The sequence below is a fragment of the Varroa jacobsoni genome, unplaced genomic scaffold (assembly GCF_002532875.2).
Source record: "Varroa jacobsoni isolate VJ856 unplaced genomic scaffold, vjacob_1.0 scaffold_1451, whole genome shotgun sequence".
In the NCBI taxonomy this organism is placed as follows: Eukaryota; Metazoa; Arthropoda; class Arachnida; order Mesostigmata; family Varroidae; genus Varroa; species Varroa jacobsoni.
Genome location: NW_019214353.1, coordinates 49,393 through 58,535, shown reverse-complemented (window position 1 = coordinate 58,535; position 9,143 = coordinate 49,393). Strand labels below are relative to the sequence as shown.

Below are 9,143 nucleotides of genomic sequence, written 5' to 3'. Positions count from 1 at the left end.
CTAGGTTAGCGCTACACCGAACGAAGAAATTATGCTTGCTAAGATTAGTATAAGTATTATAATGACAGAGAGACCGTAAATGATCTGGGATAGGGGCAAATTCGTGTAAGGGAGAAATGCAGCTGATGACATTTGTGCGCTCGCTTCAATCGAACGTTGTTTAACGCGCAGGCAGCGAATGTTCTGCGATTGTAATACATAGTTAGTAAAAAAAAAAATAAGCATGATAAATAAATCAGTTCACGTCGCTATCTAAGACCATCCTACATTGTTTATTCCTGAGGCTTTTCTACAGATCAAAACTGTTATGGAAATAGCCATGGACGACTAATACGTGTATCTGTGTACTCAATACACTCTATATATATACATAAAGCTCTTCTCACCTACCCCGCCCCCCTCCCGGACGCTGTTATGTTGCCGTGTTATATATGGTATCCATCGCCAATAGGTGGCGTTAGGTGTATTACGCCGATGGCCTGCGCTCGGAACCTGTGCCAGCATGTATCCGAACAATAATGACCTCCCTTCTTCTTGGCGATGATCTTTCTTCGTTGCTCCCTTGCTTGGTCGTTCGTTTGTTCGCTGGCTGGCTGGCTGGCTGGCTGATCCGAGCCCTGAACACGGATTCGTTCGGCCTCCCAACACCGTGAAATATCACATACGCACGCACGCACGCACACACACACACACGCACGCACGCACGCACGCACGCACGCACACACACACACACACACACACACAACACATGCGTGTCATGATAGTGACGAAAATTCAAAAGTGAAACACAGAAAAAGACAAATTTAAAGTTACGAATATATGAGCTGTCCCTTTATTTGTTCAGCACTTACGATTGGGTAAATAATTCAACGTAATTTGATTTATCATTATGTCGCTCGCTTCATATTGACCATTTTGGTATCGATTTACTTAACAAATTGAGACACGTGCAGAGCCTGTTTAGGACGAAAGCATTTTTTGTTAATTTTCTAATATTATTATTTTTTTTTGCTTCTGTCAAATGAACGAGATCGCATAGCTGATTATAAATTGAATGTAGGTTTAGATGTGTTTGCGTCGCATTTTCTGCGCATGTACACGTCCAATGTACGGTATCAATATCACTTCAGCATTCATCTTAGACTATTAAATATGGCTTTTCTCTGTACGGTTCTGTATTCCGTTCAGTAACAGTATGTTCCTTCTGACGATGATGATGATGGCGGCGGCGGCGACGACGATGCTAGTGGTGATGTTATTGAGATAATGTCGGACTAAATGGGCGTCTAGGCGACGAGGACGAATGAAATTAATATTAGATAATTGTTGTATAAATGGCGGCAGCTAGAGGAGTCATTAGCCGTCGACAGCAGCAGCAGCAGCCTCGGAATGGCGATGTGTTGTCGCTCAGTGGCTCATGACTAGGTCCTCCCTTTCTCTTAGACACTGTTAACTGTTCAACGGCTGGTCGCGTCTTTTAACCCAAACCAAAGCCAAAATTAAAGAACCAGAAGCGCTCCGATATGCCTGATGCTTTACTGTTGGGGCTGTTGCGACAAGCGCAAAGCAGCATAGCCGAGACGGACATCGCCGCCGTTGTACTTTACGTCCACACGAATAGAATATCATCATCGTGTCCGAGCATTACGTTCCTACTCCTATTGCTGCTGGTACTGCGATGTATGTAGGTAGCATTTGGCCAGTAATAACTAACTAACAATAATATATCATCATCTATTATTACGACGGACACAGCGCTGTGGCATAAGTGCTATACTCGTCAGCAGCGCGACCAACGCATTTGTTGTTTGCTAGCGGGTGTTGCTTGTTCATTTGATGTTGGGCTTGGGTCGCGGCGGCATCTTGTCCCGTACCCACATGCAGCCCGTCCGGTGTCGTCTCGTCGTTGTCGCAGACTCAGTCGTTGACGCGCGGTAGCAACGGTCAGTAGAGGCACAATGCAAGCAGTCATTGCAGAAGTACAGAGCTGTAATAATTCAACGATATTCCTTTATATCTATATAGCAATAGATGACACGGCCAGCGGGCGGCTGAGAGCCAAAGGGTTTATCGAAGCGGAGTTTGGCGCTGTGGCCAGCATTGAGAACATTTGTAACACATGCAAACATACAAATAGATGTCGAGTCACACGGTTGCTAATTGTATGTCTGCCCGCTACAAAACAAAGCGGGAATTAACGAGAGCAAACGATGGCTAATTTTTCTAGTGGGGTTCGTCATTTTAAAATCATTGCTCAGTCCGTCCGTTGCATAATAGACTATCGCTAGGTTCAAGCAACGTGTAAACGTCGTCGACTTTAAAATAATCTTTATTGTTTCGTTTGTCATACACTAATCACTGTCTATGCATTATATATAGAAATAACAGAATCACACACAGACACTAATAATGGCCGTACTTGAAATGCTATCCAGGGTGACGGTGCAGATTGGTATCGTACCAAGATGTCATTTTATCGGTTTCATTTGCATCTCCGGTATGGAGTGATGCGAAAATTAACGGTATAGCATTTGTTCGCCCCACGAACGCCCGAGACATCGGCGTTAATCAGTACTATGCGTATATCTTTAAGGATATTAGGAATTCCTATAGTTACCGGTCTAATTAAAGTTTGACTACAAGATGACGTCTGTGCTGAACGTTTCCTCGGTGCCTTATTTACCTGTTCCATTAACGGCAGACCAATGGAAAGTTAAATTCTTGCGCAATTTGGAAAAATTCTAATGAATAGTCCTAAGAGGCAGAAGGATTCTGTTATACTTTTGGATTTTAAACGAGCAAAAAGTATTTGCAATACGACAGCGTCATAGAAAGAGAATTGTTGCAAAAATTAAGACCCAGCTGGCCCACATTATTGCTTCGATGGACGTGACGCCGATGGGTGAATCTTTGTCGAAAAGGGGTAAATTTTTAAGCTATAAAACTTCACCGCTGGAGCTTAACGTGTAGAATCGTCTTCGCTATTTTCTTCTGGTTCAGATTCTTGTCGTTCGCGGTGTTCGGTAAAAAGCGTTCGATTATCCTGGATGAATGCCATGCGACAATTACTTTAGGAAAATCTATTTTATTTATTAGAACAAAATTTACATACACGAAAATATTTTTCAGTGTACAACTTTATGCAAAAAGATCATCACATATAGTTTGTACCGTATTACTATGCCGCCTTTGTGGACTAAGGGCCTATTCAACAATTCTCATGATGGGTGAAAAATAGTTGATGGCTGAGCCGCTGTTACATACTATTAGCCAATGGGCAGTTTCATGCACCTCCACTCATTAAATCCATTATGTTTCTTATTTTTTGCTTTTTTTTTGTAGTGTTCTTTTGTGTCTGCCTTAAGTATAGCATGGTTCAGCGCGGCCGAAAATTGTGACAGCCAAGGTGGTTTACATAAGACATATAGTATCATATCAGTGAAGGTTCAATTAGTATGTTTGATTTGTTCGAGTGATAGCGCAAGTTGCACAAAACATTTTTATCAGATATGTTTGAGTAACAATATATATATAAGTTAAATCGCCCCTGTGGAGCGACAGTTTCTTTTCAACCTTGCTTGTCCTTTAAAGGTAAGATCGAGCGCCTGATTTTCTAAGAGTTTGCCGCTGCTCGTTTTAGGACGTGGGTATCTGCCGTTGGCGCATATTTACAATATTCGAAAAGCTTGACGGTACAAATTGGGCACAGCCCGAAACAAGCGGGTTGCCGGCTATTGTCTTCTAAGCGGCAAGAACTAAAAGACGAAGGTCGCTAGTCGCCAGTGATTCTATTATATCCTTGTCATTACATAGATAGATGCCTGGTGGATATATATGCGCCCTCATTTCCGCCCTTTTCGGCCGTTTTGAGATATCTGTTATTATATTGAGTCTAGTTCTAGTTTAGTTGTTTCTAAATCTCGCCGAACGATACAGTCGTATTAGGAATTAGAGCGGCCTTCAAAGGCTTCAGTAGTTCTAATGTTGGCAGCGTTTCTTTTTATTTACTTATTTCTAGTATGAGGCTTTTCCTAAAAGTGCCATTTAAATATCAATGATTTAAATTTAGCGCAATTTTACTTAATATTCACTTGTGTCTCGAACATAAATGTAATGCGGTCATTTTTAAGCGACGCCCTAAATACGAAAGGAAGTCACAATGCGGGAGATAAATATAATTTATAGATAGATGGTCGTTGTGTTAGTGAGTCGAGATGCCTCTGGGCATTCGTCGGTAGCAAAAGTTCGCCTACCCAACCAGTCGCCAATTACCTTCGTTGTACTCAAATTATGAAAAAGATTCGTTCGATTCTGGCCGGTGGTCGGTGATGTGCTTATGAACCGTTTCGAGCTTCGCATTGGGGTTCATTCAGCATTTGCAGAAACAGCAGCCCCTGATTATGATAGTTTACTCCGTTGTCTGTTTCGCTCAGCGCTTCAATCAGCATCATCGTTCACATCAGCATCTGTTTCCTTTTTTCTTGAATGCCTCAACTGCCCAAATCTCATTGCGCGCTTTCTCTGTACATGCATTGTCTGCCGGAAGCATGCGTTGCTATAACCTATAATGTAATAGCTAGTGCTGCTTTGGTCAAGAAAGCCCTCGATTTCTTTGGGTGTTCGGTAGCGTGTTTTGCTGCGACCATCCGTATTTTTCTTACCGCGTCGATCCATTTGTCTGCGTGCTAGTTGCTAGCGTAGTATTCGAGACGTGCGTTGTCACTGCTACTACTGCCATTCCAGTGTTTCTCCATTCGTTAGTCTCTTACTTTATTTATGTGAATCCATCTATTTATTTGTCATGAAGCCAGCAACTTTCACTCTTGGGCTATGCGTGTTTGTGTGTTTGTATGTCTATGTATAAGTCTTGTCTATCACTGACAGAGCTTTGTTTGAAACCAGTCACCAGGCATCTTGCATGACAGCCAGGCAGCCGGCGCAGCTCGAGTGGCTTCAGCTAATATGAAGGGCTAAGCTTGCGTTCGTTGTCGCCACTGTCGTTATTACTACTGGTGGTGGTGCTGCTGCTGCTGCTGCTGCAGTATTACTACCACTAGTGGTAGTGATGTTCAAAGCATCAGTGGTTACTAGGTTTATTCGTTCATTTGTCGCTTTTCTCTGTGTGCGGTGGGGTGGCTGTCGCGTGGCATCGTCGTTGTCGTCTTTGCCGTTTCGGGGTGTCCATCTTTCGACTGTTCTATGAACGTTTGCGTATTTTGTGATTGTTTGCGATAGTGCTCATTTTTGGAGGTGCATGACCCCTCCCGGCGGCAGCGGTAGCGGCCGCGACGGCGGCGGCGGCGGCGGCGACGGCGGCGGCGGCGGCGGCGGCAGCGGCAGCGGCAGCGGCAGCGGCAGCAGCGAGGACTCCGACTGAAACTGCTTGGCTCAGCTCTAGACACCGCCGGCATCGCCAGCAGCGCCGCCGCCATGGTTGCGGCTGTTGCTATTGCTTAAGTAAGCAAGCAAGCAGGCAGGCCGGCAGGTAATTGAGCGCTAACTTGGTCGGTCGCTGGCTGCGACGACCATCATTGCCACATTGGCAGTTGGCAGCCGTCGCCGTTGCCACCGCCATTACCGCCACTACGACGCCAGCCACCGGGCGACTGTCGAGTGAACGATTGGAGCTGTGTAGCTATAGCAGTCTGGTAATGTTCAACAGTAGCAGCATGCGCTGGCGCCGCTACCTGCGGCGCCGTTTCGGAACACCCTTCACTTTGCTTAAGCGGTCCCGACAGTGTCCGCTGTGGAGGATAGCGATGAACGCAATAGGCAATAAACAATGGAGAGGCAACAGCAACATGCTACTGGCCCCAGCCAGTGGACAGATCTATGCGTTCTTGAGTAACAGCAGCAGCGGTCCTCTATCTCTGCTCCCGCCTCCTCCGCGTCCTCCGTATCGCCCTATCCCTCCCCTTGCATCGTCCCCCTTCTCTTTGAGTGCTGTGCCTGTGCTCTTATGGGTCTGCTCTCTGCTATAATGACGATGTATTCCACGGTCGTCGGAGCAGCGTGCGCTGTTCAGAAGAGCCATCGACGCTTGCGTGGTTTTTAAGGTGGCCACGTTTGCTGCCGTTTCTGTGGTTGACGTTGCTGTTGCAGCTGACGGAGATCGTAGCAGCGTTGGCCGCTGCCTTTGGGCGAATGTCCGAACGGCGGCAACAACGAACCACGAGATTTGCTTTTGCGCTACTGTCGTTTAGCGTCTTTTCGTTATGGTTGCTTTGGCTACTCTGGCGTCGAAGGAATATGTCAAATAAGGGCGGCACAAATCGCAATGGCTGCGGCAAGTTGATGCTGCCGCTGGAGAGCCGTCGTTGTCACCAACCGGTACCAGCTGTGCTTTTGCTGCCTGCACAATGGTTACAAATTACCATAGTGTATATGGCCATACATATGTTATTGCGGTTATTCTGATGGTTTCAAGTTCCTACATGCACAAATACTACTGCTGCCACGTCCGGACGCACACACAATGTCAGCCAAACGGCTCTTCAACCGGTGAACAGCTCTAGCAGCTGCGCGAACTATCATATACGATTAAAATATGGTTAATGTCCATCGAATTCAATATGATTATTAGTAGCACTACAATATACAATAGCTTCCAGCGTTTTCTTGACATCATCGCCGTTACCGTGGCAACACAAACGGGCGCATTTACAAATTGTCTTCGTATGTAAACCTCACTTGGGAAGTGTAAAATGAATATTAACTCATTAAGCGGCCACATACAATAACGACAAAAATGGCCACGCAATGGTCCGACAGCGGTAGTACATGGATAATTCTATTTGTTACCATTGGCATCACAAGTAGCGTCCAGCCACTGTTTCCTGCTATTGCAATGCGTAACTTAATCCGCACAAATAAATAAATATGCTTTAGGTACATTCTCGAAACTGGCCCAAAGGTCTTTCTTTTTCATATCATCGACTGCGCCACTAGAAATAAGAAATCCAATGTGAGAAACGTTTTAGCCAAGTTACCTCTTTTCATAGGGGAAGTTATAAATGCAGCATTTGTTCCTTAGCTACATGTTGTAGCAAAACACCCGTCTGTCCAAGTTCATCATAGGAATTAACAATATTATCATCTAATTGTCGTGGAATCAACCTACCATTTTACCGTCTCAAAACTTTACGAATTCGTGTAAATGAACTTAATCCAATTAGATCCAATCAAGTTTCAAATAAGCTGCACAAGCGGCTAGACGAATACTGGTGACATAGAAGCATTGCGGCACTTTCGAGAACCTATAATTATAACTGAGGATAGTGCTAAAATGTAGTAACATTATTTGTCATTGAAAACCAGAAAATTCTTATATAGGTAAGAAGTAAGAAGTTTTCATACCCAAGGGGGTGAGAGTTGTTCATACTTTCCGTATAAGTGCTGCTGCTACTTGTAATGATAGCACTTTTAGGACCACCACTCGGCGCTGCCTGTCATTCGACCGACGACTGGCCGACTCCTTCGATCACGCCGTCATCATCATCGTCGTCGTCATCGCCTGCAAGCGGCAGCAACATATTGGCAAGCAAAAGAGAGCATACAGAAATATGGAGAGGAAGGATCGTTGCTTTGAGTTGCTGTTGCTGCCCCTCAGCAACAACAACGGCAGCACCAGCGACAACTGTCCAGTAGAACGGCCGCGTTCTGCCTTTCAAGTTAGCACTGACTGGCCAAGCTTTCGCTGACCAGCGGCAGCATCAGCATCGTCATCATCGTTACGAGTTACGTTATGAGCTCTCGTGCCGCGAGGAGTCGCCGGCGGCGCGACCGGTGCAGTGGCACTGTTTCATTGTTCGTCGGTCTGTCCGGTCGACCGGCCATCTACTGATTCGTCCGCCTGCCCAGGACCGCGAGCACGTTTGACGGCCCGGCGGCGGCGTTCGCGACGGCCGGCGTGTCGCGCGTTCCCATCGAAGCTCTCTTCCCGCCGCCTGTCCATGTCTGTACACGAATGTCGATGCTGCAGCAGGATCTTCTCATCATCGTAGTCGTCATTTGCCGGCTAACAGCGACTACTACCTATAGGAAACTATAGTTATCCGTGATGGTGTTAGAGGCCGGAACGCCACTCACTTATTATTATTATTGTTGTTGTCATTGGCGCTATTTCACTGCGTGGCAAGGATCTGTTCGGCCGCCGGCATCGCTGCGGTTGAGATCTTTGCCGTTGTTTCGCAATGGCTGAGGTGGTGGACAAGCAAGCAAGCAGGCAGGCAAAATTCATCTCTTTTCATCTTCTTTTTAGTTTTTTTTTCTTCTTCACTTTAAACAACTACTACTACTACTACGCCCGCAGCAGCTCAAGAACTATTACTAGAACTACAATTATCATCGTCAGCATCGCCTGCAACAGCTGGAGCAGCATCCTTATGATGGCGACGATAATGGCGATGTTTGCATGCCAGCCAGCCAGCCAGCCAGCCAGCCAGCGCTACACATGAGCCGTGATGAGACGAATATACATTGACACTGTCGCGAACACCAGCACTATCCCCAGACTACGATTACAACATTTCTATCCTGCTGACCTATGGCTGGCTGACTACGTGCGGTGCGGGCGAACGCCGAGTTAACAGCTATCTATCCATCTATTCCACTTTAGCATCGGCAGCGCTAACTGCATCGTCTGCCAACTGCCGTTGCTGCTGCTACAGCAGCAGCAGCGATAGTTCATTACTCCAGTTGAATAATGAATGAGGATGTAGCCGCCCCCGCCGCCAACACCAACATGGCCATCTCAAAAAAGGAGGAGGAGAAGGAGGTCGCAGCGGAGGCAGCGGCGGCGCTGGCCGCAGTGACGACGGCTGCGACTAGCGCCATTGGAGTCGTCGCCGACAGCTCCAATGCCGCCGTTACAGCCCTCTTGCACAACTGTTATAGGCTACTCATATTCACACAGACACAAGCACATACGCATGCGTACGGACCTGTAAAGCCAGACAAACAGACAGACGTTTGCACTATTGTTGTTGCCGTTGTCGTTGTCGACGTCGCCGTCAGCGGCGCTGATGCCGTTGCTTTTGTCGGCAAATAGTAGACGATTGATCAGCTGGGGGGAGGAACAGAAAACGATAGCGTGAGACGATACGGTCTCAATATCCGCATGCATTCGTAGACAATATCGAAGC

The 9,143-nt window shown here is 46.5% G+C and overlaps 1 long non-coding RNA gene across 2 annotated transcripts; it reads right to left on the bottom strand.

Annotated features, from left to right (window-relative positions):
• Positions 1–802: 802 nt before the first annotated feature.
• Positions 803–8,717, bottom strand: LOC111270181 (uncharacterized). 2 transcript variants are annotated; one of them, XR_015314882.1, is made up of 3 exons: positions 8,089–8,717; positions 7,357–7,513; positions 803–1,987 (listed from the first exon to the last, which is right to left on the bottom strand). It is a non-coding gene; the product is annotated as an uncharacterized LOC111270181 (long non-coding RNA). The 2 variants fall into 2 exon arrangements; XR_002686192.2 differs by having other exon boundaries at positions 7,357–8,717.
• Between the last annotated feature and the right edge of the window lie 426 nt (positions 8,718–9,143).